The 19,369-nt window shown below is 38.6% G+C and overlaps 1 pseudogene across 1 annotated transcript in view; it reads right to left on the minus strand.

Annotated features, from left to right (window-relative positions):
- The window catches only part of LOC308636365 (meiosis-specific coiled-coil domain-containing protein MEIOC-like), a 54,274-nt pseudogene extending 40,481 nt beyond the window's left edge, over positions 1–13,793 (minus strand). Inside the window, exons 1-5 of the transcript in view lie at positions 13,728–13,793; positions 13,002–13,136; positions 7,849–8,006; positions 4,731–4,835; positions 19–1,894 (exon numbers count right to left, since the gene is read on the minus strand). The product of the transcript in view is annotated as a meiosis-specific coiled-coil domain-containing protein MEIOC-like (transcript). The remainder of the gene's footprint in view (positions 1–18; positions 1,895–4,730; positions 4,836–7,848; positions 8,007–13,001; positions 13,137–13,727) is intronic.
- Between the last annotated feature and the right edge of the window lie 5,576 nt (positions 13,794–19,369).

A 19,369-nucleotide genomic window follows, 5' to 3' on the forward strand; every position in this document is an offset into this window, starting at 1 on the left:
AATGGATAACTCTGTTACCTTTTTTCTCTCCTTTTCTAATGCTCTCCATTGTTCATAGCACTCTTCTAGACGAATATGAAGTTCACTGGCTGGTCCACTTCGAGTTTTAATTGGTCTTTGAAATCCAAAAGTTGGCACGAAACCAGAAAAGGAATTATCACCATACATCATATCATTAAAATAAGGGTATAAATGGCTTAAGTCATCATAAGAAAACAAATCATAGGAATCCAACAGTGGAACAACTGAATGGCCAAATGGGTGGGTGGATCTTAGGGGAAACCCATTTGAACCAAGTTGTTGAAAACCCTGATTATGCCTTAAATCTCCCATCATATAATTATTAGAAAAGCATGATGCCTGTGTGCGATTCACACGGCTATTAATATTGCTGTCTCCACTTCCTTGTCGGTGGCTATTAAAATGACCCTGTGACTCCAATAGATCTTGATATGTGTTTTGAGATAAGCCATCTAAATGCTTTGGACCTTCCTCAGGATCATAATGTCCACTCTGGGGCTTGGCTTGAAAATTATGTTTACATTTTCAATGATCCCATACTGCTGAGCTGAATAATTATCACAAAATCCATTTGGCTGCTTTATTTTTTTATCTGTAACCGATTCAAAGAGATTTTCTTCTCCAGTCTTTGTCAGTCCTTCCATGTGATTGACAGATTGAATTCTTTCTGCACCATTGTAACTGAAATCAAAACTAGAAAATGCTGAAGGGTTTTCTTGGCAATACTTCTGAAATAAATTGCTATTTGGGGTTAAATTTGTGGATGATAGCTGGGGGAAATCTGAAGAATGGTTAGAACCTTTTGAAGCTGCACTTAAATGACTATTTAATTTCATCAAGTTACCTTGATTTCTATAAGGAACAGGAGTGTTATTTTTTGTTTGAATATTCATCCAAGTTGGTCTGTTTAAATTGATACCTCCTGAAGATGTTGCTGAGTTTGATAATAAATTCACTGATTTAAAATACTCAGAATTTGGGGGATCAGGCTTAGCAAATTGTTGCTTTTCTGTGACATTAGCAAAATCATTATTAGCTGGACAAGCTGTGTGAGGTTTTAGTCCATACTCTGATTTTAAGCCAAAATCAGCTGTGAATGCTGCTGCTTCCTTTGCAAACTGTTTTTCAGTTAAATGTGGTGTGGTTTTTGGAAATGTGAAATTCTGCTGGTCAGGCATTGTCTCCTCCATTTTTTTCTGATTTGCTGGTTTAACCTGAAATAACTTTGTATAGGCATCTGCTTCTACAGTTGGTGTTTCCGGTGTGCCATTGGCTAATTTTTTACCATCCTGGACACTAAAATTTGAACATTTACTAAGCTTAGCCTTGTTAGGATGAGCATATTCTGGGTATCTACAATAATCTGCATTTTCATTGTATCTATTAAATTGGGAAAGAAATATCTCTGCTCTTTTTTGTTGTAATGGTGCTTCAAGACCTTTAGCACATATTTTCTCTCTTCCATAAGGGTAAGTACCAATTCCTGATTCTTTCATGATATCAGACAGACCAGTTTGTGGTGTAAAACAGTTTTTGATAAATGGATATTCTTGGAATGTTGCCTTAGCTGTATCATTTGTCTGAATATTGTAACAGTTAGAATGATCACTTCTTGAGGGGTATATCCATTGTTCTTCAAGGTCTAATCCAGTAAATCCATGATAAAGTTCATCTATTTTTTGTTGTGGTGTGAGATTACTATTATGCAAGTTTCTATTGCTTTTCCACTGCTGACACAGATTCACCACTATAAAAGGCTTGCTGAGAGATAGCTGTATCTATTGGCCTTTTGGTTTCTGTCAAGAGATCATGGTGATCTACAAATCTGCTTGTGTTCATTGGCCAAACTGACTTTAAGTTGGTCGAGCAGGTCCTAGAACAAGTAAATATATTTAATTACAACTTAAGTTTTAAAGACTATTTTCTCAGGGAAAAAGGCAGGAAAAACTCTCATAAACATTTATCTTCCCCCTACCCTCACCATTTTCAAATATTTTCCAACCCTGCCTTAAAAGCTGCCATTAACTCCAAATAATTAACATGTGAAATACGCTATATGCTCTATAAATATTCATGCTCCAAATAAAGTTATATCTATCAACGACAGACCACATATGTCAGAGATTAAGATTATAATAGAGCTAAAAAGTTCCTACTGCTTAGTGACATGTCAGAACCATTATAACATCCCCATAGCACAAGACATTACTCACATATTTGTGGCATTGCTATAAACAAACCAACTGTACCACCACCAGTCACATAAAAGCACAGTGCATTTATCATGCACATTATAAAACTAGACAGTGATGGTGTCTTTGACTGGTTTGTGTGTTCATTCTTCTATGCCTTTTATTGTCTTTTATTGTTATTTAGAGTGTTATACCACAAGCAGCCTCTATATTTTGTGGTTACAATGTCTATTGATTGCATAGGCCATGTTGAGTGAGTAACCTATACCATCTAGAGGGTGTGTAGGCACACTCTATGATTATTTACACGAAGGTGATATAGCAACATATTTCTCAGAACCTGTCCTCATCCTTAAGCAACACGTGACTGTATGCATTTTAATCTTTTGTTGTTGTTGTTGTTGTTTTGGTACTGAGGATTGAACCCAGGGATACTCAACCACTGAGCCACATCCCCAGCCCTTTTTTTATATTTTATTTAGAGACAGGGTTTTGCTGAGTTACTAAATGCTTCACTAAGTTGCTGAGGCAGGCTTCAAACTTGCAATCCTCCTGCTTCAGCCTCCTGAGCTGCTCGGATGCATTTTAATCTTTTTTTTTTTTTTTTTGGTACCAGGGATTGAACTCAGGGGGGCACTCAACTCCTAAGCCACCGCTCCACCCCTATTTTGTATTTTATTTAGAGATAGGGTCTCACTGAGTTGCATAGCACCTCACTTTTCCTGAGGTTGGCTTTGAACTCTCGATTCTCCTATCTCAGCCTCCCAAGTCACTGGGATTACAGATGTGCGCCACCATGCTCAGCACATTTTAACCTTTTTTTTTTTTTTTTTTTTTTTTTGGTGCTGGGGATTGAACCCAGGGCCTTGTGCATGCGAGGTAAGCACTCTACCAACTGAGCTATATCCCCAGCCCCTCATTTTAATCTTAGTATGTCTTCACTGTACTTTCCCAAGAGGCCTACTGCTGGCAACTTCAATGTCTTAGATGAACTATTTATCTATGGTAATCTAGTATTTTGTAATGAAAACAGATGTGTTTTGCTGTAATTATTTTTGAAATTAAAACAATTTAGTTGGGCTGGGATTGTAGCTCAGTGGTAAGAGTGCTTGCCTAGCACGCATGATGCACTGGGTTCGACCCTCAGCACCACATAAAAATAAATAAAGATATTGTGTCCAACTAAAAAAAAATTTAGTTGACCTTGCATGCACAAGGTCCTGGGTTCAATCCCCAGCACCACAGAAAAAAAATTTAGTTGATTACATATGTGAAGGATATTTCCCTATTTATGAATAAATTGGACAATATGGCTTCCACACTCAAATAAAACAATTATAACATACTTAAAAGGCTTCTACCACATGAATAAAACTCATGTATTTCTTCAATGAGTAATGAGTTTTATTCTTTGTGATATATACATATATTATACACACACACACATAAGCAACATGTGACTGTATACATTTTAATCTTAGTATGTCTTTACAGTACACATACACACACACGTCTTTTTTTGGTACTAGGGTTGAGATTGAGGGGCACTTGTTTAACCACTGAGCCACATCCCTAGCCTTTTTGTTATTTTGTTTTTAAAATTTTTTTCTTTTAATATTTTTTTAATTGTTAATAGACCTTTATTTAATTTATTTATATGTGGTGCTGAGAATCGAACCCAGGGCCTCGCAAGCACTCTACGTCCTAGCTACAACTCCAGCCCTTAATTTGTTATTTTGAGACAAGGTCTCACTAAGTTGCTTAGGGCCTTGCTAAATTGCTGAGACTGGACTTGAACTTGTGATTCTTCTGCCTCAGCCTCCCAAGCCCACTGGGATTACAGGTGTGTACCACTATACCCAGCTGGAATTTATATTCTTTTTTTTTTTGATAGACAGATAGAGAGAGAGAGAGAGAGAGAGAGAGAGAGAGAGAGAGAGAGAATTTTAATTTTTATTTTTTAGTTCTCGGCGGACACAACATCTTTGTTTGTATGTGGTGCTGAGGATCGAACCCGGGCCCCACGCATGCCAGGCGAGCGCGCTACCGCTTGAGCCACATCCCCAGCCCCATGGAATTTATATTCTTTAAGCCAAACTTTTGCTCATTAATTCAAGGGAAATAGCTCTGAATTATATAAGAATAATTTTTTCAAGTGAAAGTTCTTAAGCAAATTGAACCTAAGACTGAATTTTCAATTGTATGGCAAGTATTTTAGCAAAATCAAGCCTTCTAGAAACAAATATTTGAATTAAGAAGTCTACAGTCAGGGGCTGGAGTTATAGCTCAGTGGTAGAGGGCTTGTCTAGCATGTGTGAGGCACTGGGTTCAATCTCAGCACCACATAAAAATGAATAAATAAAGGCACTGTGTCCATATACAAATTAAAAAATATTTTTAAAAAAGAAGTCTACAGTCAGAGGATTATTAAATAAATATTAAAGTTAATAATAGAGTAACCTAGTATATGTGAATTTAAAAATTATTGTACAATACAAAGGTATATAACATACTAACCCTTCAGCAAAATATGGCTGTGACTTATCTTGTTCTTCCAAAATGTTAGACACAAGTCCATATAAGTCTGTTTCACTGCCATAGTCATTTCTTTCAGTTTGAATCCTAAAAATAAATAATCATATGTAAACTATTTTATTCATGTTAAAATACAGCATGTTGATTTCTCCTTCCAGACATATTCTATCATAATTTTTATAAGATATTTGGTCTGACTCTATATCATTATTTCAAATAAGGGGGGAACAGAGCTCAAGAATATATTCTACTTTGGCATGGTGTCTATCCTACATAAATATTTCTCCTTCATTTCAAATTCTACATCTAGTTCACAATGTATGCTTACCTCTTATTTCTCCATAAACATACAATTCTCTGACTTATAGTATTGTAGACATAGTACCACAGCTGCTCCTGAAAGCATGTCTAGTCCTCTTATACATCATTCCGTCAACATTTGCTTAGTTTCTTAATTTGGATTTGAAAAAATCATATTAACCTGCTGCTCTATTTTTGTGATTCTTTATATTGGACAAAAAAGTGAGATGTGATATGATCATCCTAGATTCCAGGGTGATTTTGCAGCTGACCCTTATGTATAACAGATTTTAGGATTATCCTTAAATCTTTGCCAAAGTAGTTGGAGTCCTATGTCCCTTGAAATCCCACCAGTAATCAATATTCTAATTCAAAATATAAAAACCATAAGGTCATAGAAAACTGGTATATTTAACTTCTTATGATTTTTGGATAATTCTTTCCTTGAAATAATACTTTGTTTTAAAATGTTACTTCTTGCTTTTTGTGATTTATTTCCAACATTTCAAAGTATTGGGATATTTTAGAAATAAAAACACCTTATTTTTGCCTAACACTCAAATATTTAATTGATCTTCATAACATCAGAAGGGTAGGTAATAGGGCTGGGGCTGTAGGTCAGTGGCAGAGTGCTTGTCTAACGTGTGAGGCACTGGGTTTGATCCTCAGCACCACATTTAAAAAAATAATAATAAAGGCATTCTGTCCATCTACAACTACAAAAAAAAATTTTAAAAATAAAAAATGTAGGCATTAGTAATCATTCAATTATTACTGTTTGAATGGATGATCATTAGAAGATATTAAGAAACCTGATTTTTGCAAGGCTCTATTACTTGCCAAACTATACACTTGCTAAACAAACTGTCTGCCATCAAGTCTAATACTTTTTTTCCTAATAAATTGTTATTTCACAAAAATTCAACATAAAAGCTTTTTTGAATAATAATGTATTAGGACATATCTAGGAAAATATTCAATGCTATACGTATCAAACTGTTAAAAAAGTGTTATTGGGGTGAGGATAGGATTAAGGTGAACTTTCACTTTTCCTGATATATATTTCTGTAAAGTTTGAATTCCTCAATAGCATGTATCAACCTAAAAATATTTTTGGAGCTGGGTATTGTGATGCATACCTGTAATCCCAGCAACTTGGGAGATGAGGCAGAAGTATTACAAGTTCGAGGCCAGCCTCAGCAATTTAGCAAAGCCCTAAGCAAAAATATTTTTGGAGCTGGGCATTGTTGATGCACACTTGTAATCCCAGCAACTTGGGAGAATGAGGCAGAACGATTATAAGAGACCCTAAGCAATTTAGTGAGACCCTGTCTCAAAATAAAAAATAAAAAGGGGCACTGGGGTTGTGGCTCAATGGTAGAACTCTTGCCTGGCATGTGTGAGGCCCTGGGTTAGATCCTCAACACCACATAAAAATAAACAAAGTAAAAAATTCATTTTTTTTAAGAGAGAGAGAGAGAGAGAGAGAGAGGGAATTTTTAATATTTATTTTTTGTTCTCAGCAGACACAACATCTTTGTTGGTATGTGGTGCTGAGGATCCAACCCAGGCCGCACGCATGCCAGGCGAGCGCGCTACCGCTTGAGCCACATCCCCAGCCCCAAAGTGAAAAATTCATTGGCTGGGCTGGGGATGTGGCTCAAGCGGTAGCATGCTCGCCTGGCATGCATGCGGCCCGGGTTCTATCCTCAGCACCACATACAAACAAAGATGTTGTGTCTCCCGAAAACTAAAAAATAAATATTAAAATATTTTAAAAAATTCATTGGCAACAACAAAAAAATTTAAATAGATAAAAATAAAAAGGACAGGGGATGTGGTTCAGCGGTAAAGTATCCCTGGGTTAAAGCCTCAGTACCAAAAAAAAAAAAAAAAAAGTATATATTATATATCTGTATACATATGGAGAATTAATTATTATATATGCTTTCTAATAAAATCATCAGAGAATTTATCATAAATTTTAAATTTTAACATTTTTTAATTAATAAGATTCAAAAGTAACTCTTATTTGTTAAATTATAACAGCTGCCTTATAATTAAATAAAGTTGAATGTCATTCCCTTAAATTTCTCTTTTCAACAGGCTCCCATCCACCCTCTTTTTTTAACCCTCACTATACTAGCAGTGACTAGTATGTCACGTCATTATCATTATGATTATAATATTATAAACTCAGGTAAAATACTTGCCATGTTAATTCTAGTATCCCCAGTAGAAGACTCTGTCACATAGAGTAGTTCCTTATTATTTATAGAATATAATCAAAAAACAATCTTAAAATTTTGTTTGGTAAAACCCTGTTTGTTGTACATTAGTGAAGGAAAAAAATTACTGAAAATGTAGAAGTGAATAACAAAAATCTAAAACTTTTAACTCTTTATTTTTTTTTTTTTGGTACTGGGGATTGAACTCAGGGGCACTCAACCACTGAGCCATATCCCCAGCCCTATTTTGTACTTTATTTAGAGTCAGGGTCTCACGAGTTGCTTAGCATCTTGCCATTGCTGAATTTGGCTTAACTCATCTTTAGAAAAAGGAGTTTAAAATTTATTTACTAAAGATTCTCTCTAATAAACTTTACAAGTGATAAACTAAAACATAAATAAATACAAGGCATTTTAGACTTTCCTAAAAGTTTGATAAACTTAATAAAAGTATAATGTCTCAACATTAAAATGCTTATTATGTATGGAACAGAAAGCTAATTACACCTTTGTTCCTGTGTAATAAAAAGAAACAACACATTTAGCTTGAGAAATCTAACTTATTAATTTACCTGTTCTTTACATTGATCTGGGAATTAGAAGATTGTTTAATATCATCTCCATAAGTAGACCATGGTGCATAGAAAAGTGAAGAATCTATAGAACTTGCATATTCTGTGGATGAAGAAAGTGGAGTGTAGGTCTGCCTTAGGTCTATATTGTCTTCATTCTGAAATTTTAAAGAAAAGTTTGTATATTAGACACATCAAAACTTTGTTTATAGCCTTGTATGATGGTGCATTCTCAGCTACCTGGGATGAGGCAGGATGATTGCAAGTTGGAGATTGGCCTGGGCAATTTAGCAAGACCCCGTTTCAAAAAAAACAGTAAAAGGACTGGGAATGTGCTCAGTAGTACAGCATTTGCCTAGCATATATGAGACTATGGGTTTAATCCCTAATCCCAAGTACTACAACAATAACCAAAAAAAAAAAAAGGAAAGAAAGAAAGAAAAAGCCCCAACATTGTTTATTATAGAAGAATTTAGAATAACACAGGTTAAGAGTCTGGAGAATTACTTTCAAATCTAGACCTAGCTACTTAACCTTACTTTAAAAGTATTTTTTAAAATATTTTTTAGGTGTAGATGGACACAATACAATGCCTTTATTTATTTATTTTTTTATGTGGTGCTGAGGATCGAACCTGGGTCCCACCTGCGCTGAGCCACAATCCCAGCCCTTAACCTTACTTTATACCAGACATTGGTGAACTTTTTCTGTAAAAGGCCAAAAGAGTAATAATTCTGGATTTGCTGGTAAGATTTCAGTTGAAATTCATTAACTTTGTTATTCTAGCACAGACTATATATTAGCAAATATATAGTTGCAATAAAACTTTATAGAAATGTGTACTGGTCAGATCTGTAGATGATACTGTAGTATTTTAAATAAACCATACAAATTTTATCTCAATGCTTCCAATCTGTGAAAGATGTACATTTATAGAGAATTTTTTGAGTTTCAAAGAAATTATACATACACTATTATATTTAGTCAACCTTGTGACATTAGTATTATTTCTATTTCAAAAACAAGGAAACTATGGCAACAAGTTATTCAACCAATATAGGATAAAAAAAAAAAAAACTCTAATTCTTCTTACTTTCAGTCAAGGATCTTTTATATAGCTATCTTTACTTTTTGGCTTACTTTTTATATCCAAGAGATATTGTAAAAATGAAGTCATAAATAAAATGTCATGATTTCTACAGAAATTTTAATGCTCAATTAGAAGAAAAATTCTCTACAAACTCATTTTTCTTTTTCCAGTCAACTGAGTAAGAAGATAAAAAGTTTGGATTTTAAAAGTTTAATAAATTATTTAAAATTCTGCCTCCTTCCAAAAGGTATTAAGTGCTGTGAAAATAATTTAAAATTCAATGAATTTAACAGGCAACAAGCAAAAAAAAAAAAACTTGCTTCATTACAAAAGTTTGGCTGGGCAGGCACAGTGGCACATGCCTATAAACTCAATGATTTAAGAGGCTGAGGCGAAAGGATCTTAAGTTTGAGGCCAGCCTCAGCAACTTACTGAGGCCCTAAAACTTAGACCCTATCCCAAAAAGAAAAAAAAAGAAAAAAATAATAAAAAAATTAAAAAGGTCTGGGGGTATGGCTCAGTGGTTCAATCCCTAGTAGGGGAGGAAAAGTCTGAAAGTAGACTGGGGATGCAGCCCAGTGTACAGCACTTGTCTACCTACCTAGCATGGGCAAGGTATTGGGTTTAATCCCCAGTGCTGCAAAAAAGGAAAGGAGGAAAAAAAAAGTCTGAAAGAACAGATTCACAATTTTTTTAAATATTTTTTTTTAGTTGTAGATTGACACAATACTTGTTTATTTTTATGTGGTGCCAGGGATCTAACCCAGTGCCTCACGCATTCTAGGCAAGTACTTTACTACTGAGCCACAACCTGGCCCCAGATTTATAATTTTTAAGTCCTTTAACAAGGGAATAGTAAAACTTGAGATGTAATATCTACATCCTGACATAAACAAGATGGAAACAGTATTTTCTTATTCAGAAATAATATAATTCTGGCTAAAAATGTGTTGATGTGATGCAGGGGTGTTTTGGGTACTAGGGACTGAAGGTGAGGCCTTTGTACACACTTTGCCACTGAGTTCCCAGCCACTATATGTTACTTTCTTTTTTCTAAGAGGTGTTGTCCAGGTGGGCCTTGAACTCCAGGGCTCATGTGAGCCTCCTTCTCTACCTCTTGAATAGCTGGGATTACAAGAACATACCACTGCATGTGGTTAAAAATATTTTAAGTTGTTTTTAGTCTAATCAAAATTTATACAAGGAGAAAAGACACATTTATTAATCAAGGTATTTTAAATTTTGCGGGGCTGGGGTTGTGGCACAGTAGTAGAGTGCTCACCTATAGCCTATGCAAGGACCTGGGTTTGGTTGTCAGCATCACATAAAAAATAAATAAATAAAATACAAAAGGTATTGTCGGGGGCTGGGGATGTGGCTCAAGCATAGCACGCTCGCCTGGCACGTGTGCAGCCCGGGTTCGATCCTCAGCACCACATACAAAGATGTTGTGTCCGCCGAAAACTAAAAAAAAAAAAAAAATATATATATATATATATATATATAAATTCTCTCTCTTTAAAAAAAAAAAAAAAGGTATTGTGGGGCTGGGGTTGTGGCTCAGTGGTAAAGCAATTGCCTTGCACATTCGAGACCCTGGGTTCGATCCTCAGCACCACATTAAAAATAAATAAGTGAAATAAAGGTTTGTGTCCAACTACAACTAAAAAATATTTTTTAAAAAAGGTACCATGTCCAACTACAACTAAGAAATAAATATTAAAAATAAATAAATAAAACTAAAGATATTGTGTCCATCTACAACTAAACTCCTTTATCTCTTTATCATAGGCCTATTTGGAATCTTTTTTAGTGGTTATTTGTCAAAAGTAACATAAATACTTGCTTATCATTTTGAAACAGTTACTTAAGTGTTAGGGAAGTAGCTCCCTGGTAGAGTGCTTGCTTAGCCTAGCATGAGCAAGGCCTTGGGTTCTTCTTACATACATCTTTTAAAAAAATGTTTTTTAACTTAAAAATGGGTCAGGTACAGGTGCACACTTGTAATCCCTAGTGATGCTGAGGCAGGAGTACCAAAAGTAAGAGGCGAGTCTCACCAAGTGAGCAAGAACCTGCATCAAAAAAAAGCGGGGAGGGCCAAGAAGTGGTAGAGTGCTCCCCTGGGTTCAATCTGCAGTTCTGCAAATGAATGAATGAATGAACAAAAAAAAGACAGACAAGTAAATATGAATAGTTGTTTAAACAAATGGAGCATCTTCAGTTTGTGTAATAGCAAATAAGATAAAAAGTGTTTGGAAATATATATATTTCCAATATATATATATATATATATATATATATATATATATATTTCCAAACACTCTTTATTTTATATATATATATATATATATATATATATATATATATATATATATATTAGCAGAAATGAAGTTTTGTTAAAGTGGGCTTATAAATATGGCAATGATAACAATAATAATGATAGCTACACTTATGTGTACTTATCTTGTGATTGGCCTTGAGTTAATTCCTTAACATATTTTAGCTGTATGGAATTAAATATATTTTGTAAGTATTCCTTCAAGTACATTTTATATTGTGAAACATTCTGGGGCTGGGGATTTGGTTCAGTGGTAAAGCGTGTGCTTAACACACACAAGGCTCTGGGTTCCAGCCCAACACCTCCAAAAAAGGGGGGAGGGGAGAGGAGTATATAAGTTCTGAAAGTTAGAAAAGTTAAATCCTTGGGGCTGGGGATGTGGCTCAAGCAGTAGAGTGCTCGCCTGGCATGCGTGCGGCCCGGGTTCAATCCTCAGCACCACATACAAAGATATTGTGTGTCCGCTGAAAACTAAAAAATATTTAAAAAAAAAAAGAAAAGTTAAATCCTTTTAAAAGAATATTTAACTTTTGTATTCTTGGATAAAACAAGCAAATAAGATAATGTGGATTTAAACATAATTCTATTTGAAATATCTGAATCCTTTTCAGTTAAAATATTTACTGAAAATATGTAAATATTTGGGGTAGACATATTAGGATAACTGTAAAATGTATCACTTTATATCACTGATATACTTCAAATAGTTCATTGAAATTAAATCCTAGTAAAATTTAATAGAATTGTAAACTTTACAGAGAGCAGCAGAAGTCTGGAGCTAGGTTCCACTTGGGGTTTGTCATTTAGGACAAAAATCTCTGTGCCTCAGTTTCTCAATCTGTACAGTGGGCATAATACTATATAAAGTTGTAATGTGGGTTAAATAATTTTGATATATTGTTATAATTCAAAGTATAACAATACCAACATTGATGTCCCAGTTAAATAATTTCAAATGAACATGACTTATATTACCCTAAGCCTTATTTAATACATTAACAAAAATAAATGTCATAGCATTTAACTAAGGACACTGTCAAAACCAAAGAATAAAGAAAAATTCACCTTTAAATGATTAAAACTATGTTTGAAATGAGAAATATATTTGCAATACATTATTTTTATTGTTGGTGGACACACAATATCTTTATTTCATTTTTATATGGGGCTGAGGCTCGAACCCAATGCTTGACGCGTGCTAGGCGAGCATTCTATCACTGAGCCACAACCCTAGCCCTGCAATAAATTCTTTGAAATTAAAAATGTATACTTTGGTCTTAGTAAGTATGAACTCATTTCTGATGTCATGTTATACTGAAGACAAGATGGAAACAAGAGTCAATAAAAAATCTTATTCCTGACCTTATTTTCAAAGTTAAGTAGGAACTGGGCACGGTGGTGCCTGCCTGAAACCCCAACAGCTTAGGAGGCTGAGGCAGGAGATCGCAAAATCAAAGCCAGCTCAGAGGCCCTAAGCAATTTAGCAAGAAAAAATAAAACTGGCTAGGATGTGTCTCTGTGGCAAAATGCCCTTGGGTTCAATCCCTGCTTAAAAAATAAAAATAAAAAATAGACACCTAAGTATGTATTCTTGCATATTTAAAATGTTGTAACCGGCTTTCTGGTCCTAACTGTGGAGCCATTTAAACACCCATGAATCATCCTGGGTGCATGAATTTGATTTAGAATGAATTGTCTAACCAAGGGTTGGGGTTATTAATGGACCTGCGATTTGTAGCAATCATAGAAGGAAGTGGAGCCAGTCAACATCACGCTGTTGAATACATCAGATAATCTGCTGCTGGTGTCGACAGTGAGGTTCCAGCAGCGATTCGCACCTCCACGGAACGCTACTTTAGGCTGCAGAAAACAAGGACATGGGAGAAAGTCATCACGCAGCGCAAAGCCAGGCCTAAACGGCCAGATGACTGTTCCATCTGGATTCTTCAACTAACTCAATTCCAAACGCTCTCAAGGAACACGAATTCGGTGCCCCAGCTCTGTCCCCGGGATTCCCCCTCACCCTCCCGCCCCCCGTGTGCCAGTCCCGCTGCGCCGCACCGACAACCCTCACAGGCCCACGACGCCAGCCTGCCCCAGCGTCTGTGCCACCCGACGGGTTCAAGGCGTCAGCGCTAGGTCACCACCAGGGCCCCGCCAGGGCATCGTAGCGACCCCGGACCCAGTCTGCCAGTCCACTCAGCCCGCGCAGGGACTCCTCGCCGCGGCCAACCCTGTCGCCCGGAACCCCCCCCCCCCGCCCCCCGCCCGCTCGCCGGCACAGACCCGGCGCCCCGTAGGTGCTCCTCACAAGGACCCACCCTCTCCCGGTGGTCCCTGCCTCCTTAAAGAACCACACTTGGGGACGCGCCAGCCCGTCAGCTTCTCCTGCCGTCGCCATCCTCCAAGCCTGGCCGCCCCCACATCCCTGGGAGCCCGGCCCGTCACCACCTCAAATCCCTCCCTCAGGCCTTGGGGGTGAGGGGGAGGGCAGGTGTCTCCCTCTCTCACCTCCATGGGGACCCCCCAGCCCCTCCTGGACTAGGTACGGCTCCTGGGGTACGGGGTGAGGGAGGGCGTCGAGGCCCGGCTCCCTCAGCCTGCACCCCACCGCTGCCGCCCCGGGCGCTGCCTGGAGCCGGTCTGTGGGGGGGCCGGAGCCGGGAGGGTGGGGCGGGGAAGAGGCCGTTACATTGCCTGCCCCGGCTCGCGACCCGGCACGCGACCCCGCACCGGCCGGCCGCGCCCCGCCCCCTCCTGTGAGGCTCACTTCTCGCCCTGCACCCCTCATTGGCCCGCTGCCCAGCCAATGGGCACCCGCCTCCAGGGGCTGTTACCCGCCGGAGACAGGGTTAAGAAGGGGCGGTTAGCCGACCTCGCTTTCCTGCAGCTTCTGAGCTTTTCCCGCTCAAAGTAAACGTGTTTAACATTCCTTTGAACTCACGTGAATACATTAGAAAAGGAAACATTTTGGTTATGTAGCAGAGCAAATATTTAATATGTAGTTTTTTCTTTCAGCTCTTATATTCTTTTTTTGGAAGGTCTCATTTTGAACATGTGTATTTAGGGGTGAGGTAGTATTGATTCCACAGTCAAACCCAGAGATATACACAAAGTTCAGGTTAAAATGAGAGAAATACTCAAAACACTTGTTTTGTATTTTTTTCTGCCTTCATCTGAATTTTAAGTTCTTTGGGCTTTTTTTGGGGGGTGGGGTGGGGGATGATGACCTTTCTCCATCTAGTAAATGTATCTACAAAGGAGCAACAATGAAAGACATTTTATGTAATAAAATTAATTACATTTTAGTAACTTTGATCCACTTCAGAAAGATAGTGCCCCAAGTAACAAACTCATTGTTTACCACTTACTATTTGGGGATACTTAAGAGAATCAGAATTTACAACTGAAAAAAAATTTCAGGTACTGGGGATAGGTGCTCTACCAATGAGCTACATCCCCAGCCTTCTTTACTTTTTTCTGAGACAGGGACTGGCCAAGTTCCAAACCTGATCTCAAATTTGCAGTTCTACTGCCTCAGTCTCCCAAGTTGCAGGGATTACATTATGCCCTGGTACAATTGAAATTTTTTTTAAATTTTTAAATTTATGGACATTTATTTATTTATCCATTTATATGCTGTGCTGAGAATCAAACCAGTGCCTCATGCAAGCTACAAACTCGGCCCCCAATTGACTTTTTCAAAAGATATTTAAGAGCATTTTTTGATAGAACTGAGAACAACTTAAACCCATTCCATCTGAAAAAGTTAGTGTAGAATGTAGATTTCCCCCCTACCTCTGGAAGACAGTGTACAATGTGGTATTCTTTAGATACATTAATGAGACCCATTTAATATTTTTACTAATACTTAAACATTTCTTTTTGTAACAAAACAAATCTGGGGTTTCATTTTTTAAAGAAGTCATTCTACCTCCTAGTAATGTTTTAAATAACATTTCATTAATAAGGTTTTCATTAATAAGAAAACTTTGAGTTCACATATTTAGTTTTGAAAATTAAAGGTGTACAGGGGCTGGGGTTGTAGCTCAATGGTAGAGCACTTGCCTAGCATGTGTGAGGCCCTGGGTTCAATCCTCAATACCACATAAAAATTAATTAATTAAACCCACCCTAAAAGTTAACAGCACAGTCCAATAGATTGGAAGCCTGAATAGAACAAAAACTTGGAACAACAAGGAAGCGGGAGCAGACACAAGTTCAATTCTTTTTTTTTTTTTAATATTTATTTTTCAGCGGACACAACATCTCCGTTTGTATGTGGTGCTGAGGATCGAACCTGGGCCGCACGTATGCCAGGTGAGCGCGCTACCACTTGAGCCACATCCCCAGCCTGACAAGTTCAATTCTTGAACAGGTGCTTATGATTGCTGCTGCCATTGCCTGAGGACATAAGACTCCAGCCCCTTCACTCTTATGAATCAGATTGATCAGCTATTTTCAAGGGAGTTTCCTGGTCTTCTGTCCCAGATTGGAGCTACATCATTGATCCCTCTTGTTCTGCTACTAGTTCTTCCAACTCTCTAGCCTGAAGACCTCTGTGGGACTATCTGGTTTTTGGTATTGTAAATCAATCTAATAAACCCTCTTTTTATAATCATATCTGCATATATATCCTGTTGGATCTGTTCTTCTAGAGAACCCTAATAACCCCTGATCCTACACTTATACAGCTTCCCCAATATCAGCATCCTGTGCCAAAGTGGTACATTTGTTACAATTAGTGACGCTACATTGACATATCATCAAAGTCCACAGCTTACATTAGGGTTCACTCTTGGTGTTGTACATTCTACAGTTTTGGATAAATGTATAATGATAGGTGTTCTTCATTAAAGTGTACAAAATAGCTTTACCACCCTAAATGTTAGCTGGGGAGCAGACTGAACAAATGTTAGCTGCAGGGTAGGCTGAACACTTGACCCTCACCCTCACCCATCTGGTTCCTTATTGTTTGTTTGCCTCAAGGCTGAACACTCAACCCCACTCAAGACTGAACACTCAACCCCATTCAAGGCTGAACACTCAACCCCATTCAAGGCTGAACACTCAACCCCACTCAAGACTGAACACTCAACCCCATTCAAGGCTGAACAATCAACCCCATTCAAGGCTGAACACTCAACCCCACTCAAGACTGAACACACAACCCCACTCAAGGATGAACACTCAACCCCTATCAGACTGGTGTGATGAAAACCCACATCTAGCCCCTACTGGGTCTGCCTGAAGGCAGAAAATGACACCTTTAGCAACTACTATATGATCCAATCACTGTATGCCAACAAGGCAGCTTGCAGACACAGAGACTCCATTAGATTTTGGCTATAAAACTCTCTCCTACATCCCAATTGTTTCACCTCTTACACTGTCTCTCACACGAGCTTTTGGGAGACACCACATCTAAACCACAACAGCCCCTCACTGGCACTCACCACACCTCCGGTGCTCCGAAGTCCCACGTGGCAGGAGGCCCCTGACAGCACAGCATCAGAATGATCTGTCACCTGAGGGGCTGCAGCCACCATGCTCAGGGGATGAAGATTCTTGGCTTACTGAGCTTATTTCTAATAGGACGTGACAGAAAACAACTTCAGAATGTTGGATGGGGAGGATGAAGTGGTTCTGCAGTGCACCGCAACCATCCACAAAGAACAACAGAAACTATGTTTGGCAGCAGAAGGATTTGGCAACAGACTTTGTTTCTTAGAGTCTACTTCCAATTCCAAGAATAGAATGTGCCCCCGGACCTGTCCATCAGCATCTTTGTGCTGGAGCAGTCCCTCTCAGTGCAGGCCCTGCAGGAGATGCTGGCTAACACAGTGGAGAAGTCGGAAGGGAAATTCATGATGAAGAACGTCATTTAGGAAAGATATAAGCTTGGAGAAACTCTGGACATGTGCTGGAAAGGTGGCTTTGAAGAAAGAGAAGCAGAGCCCTCCTGTTGGCTGTGGAGTTTCATAGAAGTCTGTCATTCAGGTTTCTCAGATCTCTGGACCTGGTGCATCCTGGGCTACCCCAAGTGGACCGCTCATCAACAGGGAATTTGAGAGTTGGGGTGAAATGACAGAAGCCTCCTATAGACAAAGACATGGACCATCTTCTAGGATTTCCAATAATCTCGGCTCTTATTTTTCAGTGGAAAATATTATCATTACATTATAAGGAGGGGGTGTTACCTGCTAAACTAGGTGCATCAAGACCAAGGAATTTGAATGGAAAAAGTATTATAAGCAGCAAATGTGGATAGATCCTCTCCTTGTAAATATTAATCATGAAATCGCGTCTGAATAAAAAAAGGCGGGGGGGGGGGGGCTGGGGATGTGGCTCAAGCGGTCGCCTGGCATGCGTGGGGCCCGGGTTGGATCCTCAGCACCACATACCAACAAATGTTGTGTTCGCCAAAAAACTAAAAAATAAATATTGAAATTCTCTCTCTCTTAAAACACACACACACACACACACAAAAAAAAAAAAAAAAAAAAAAAAAAAAACCAACCTGTTTTGCTTGCTAAATCTGTATCTACTGTGTTCATCTTATTATCTCACCCCTGCCCCAGACTCGCTCCTGTGCCCTCTCAGCCTCCCGTTGGCCATAGGTAAAGGAAGGTTTGTCTTGGAATAGTTATCTTTGACAAAACCAGAAAGATGAGGTAGACTCCACTGAAAACAGGCATCATTCCTAAAGTAATTTATTGAGGCTTTGGCGGCTGTTAACTCTGGGCCCAGGAGTGAATGGCTTGTTTTCATACCTGACTAATTGACCAGGAGAGGCATCTGCATGCAACTAGAGTGATTGGAGCCACTTGGCAAGAGAGGGCGCCAAGTGCTTGCGCAGCACCGCGCACGCTTTGAGACCTACACCTGGAAGGTGTGGTTGAGCTGCTCAGAACCAGCTGGATGCTTTTTTTTTTTTTTTTTTTTTTTGAGAATTTTAATATTTCTTTATTTTTTCTTAGTTCTCGGCGGACACAACATCTTCGTTTGTATGTGGTGCTGAGGATCGAACCCGGGCCGCACGCATGCCAGGCGAGCGCGCTACCGCTTGAGCCACATCCCCAGCCCCTGGATGCTTTCTTGTCAAAGCCCCTTCCTGATTGTTGGTGCTGAGCAGGGAGATGTTGGTCCTGCGCTAAGCCTGATCTCCTCCCTTGGAAACCCAAGTGAAAGACACCAGCGCAAGACAATCTCTTGAGTGCCACGTGGCCGTCCTGCTTGTGGTCACTTGGCCTCAGTGGCAGATCGGTTTTGTCGTGAAGCCCCATTTCTCATTGTTATAATTGATTGACTGCTTAAGGGCGGCAGGATTGTTTGAGAGTCTCCTGCAGCTGGGGAACCCACCCTCCTCTGAGATATATTTTTCTAATACTCTCCCTAGAACCACTAACTTTTCTATTTTCCAAGCATTACTATTTGTATTTAAAGGTACACTTAAAAGCACCTCCACTTGAGATCTAAGCACACTGAAAGGGCTCCTAATACTATACATTTCTTTTATTGTTGTCTATAATTTCTAATATTGAGGGTATGTCTCCTTGTTGCTTGAAGTAAATAAACTCCTTTTTAGATTCCAGTGTTGAACTTCTAAAATGGCATGTGATGTCATAGATGTAAAGGCCATGGGAAAGTTCTCCTGCAGACTCTGACTTATTTTCTAAAAATTCATATAGTAATGACCTGGAATTTTGACAAATGTCCTTCATTGATTAGCATAGCATTTTTTTTTTTTAAGAGAGAGTGAGAGAGGGAAGAGAGAGAGAGAGAGAGAGAGAGAGAGAGAGAGAGAGAGAGAATTTTTAATATTCATTTTTTTTTTTTTTAGTTCTCGGCGGACACAACATCTTTGTTGGTATGTGGTGCTGAGGATCGAACCTGGGCCGCTCGCATGCGAGGCGAGCGCGCTACCGCTTGAGCCACATCCCCAGCCCGCATTTTTTTTTTTTTTAGAGAGAGAGAGAGAGAAAGAGAGAGAATTTTTAAATATTTTTTATTTTTCGGTGGACACAACATCTTTATTTTATTTTATTTTTTTTATGTGGTGCTGAGGATCCAACCCAGTGCCCCACGCATGC

The sequence above is a fragment of the Spermophilus citellus genome (genome assembly GCF_964194105.1).
Source record: "Spermophilus citellus genome assembly, chromosome: 17".
Taxonomy (NCBI): Eukaryota; Metazoa; Chordata; class Mammalia; order Rodentia; family Sciuridae; genus Spermophilus; species Spermophilus citellus.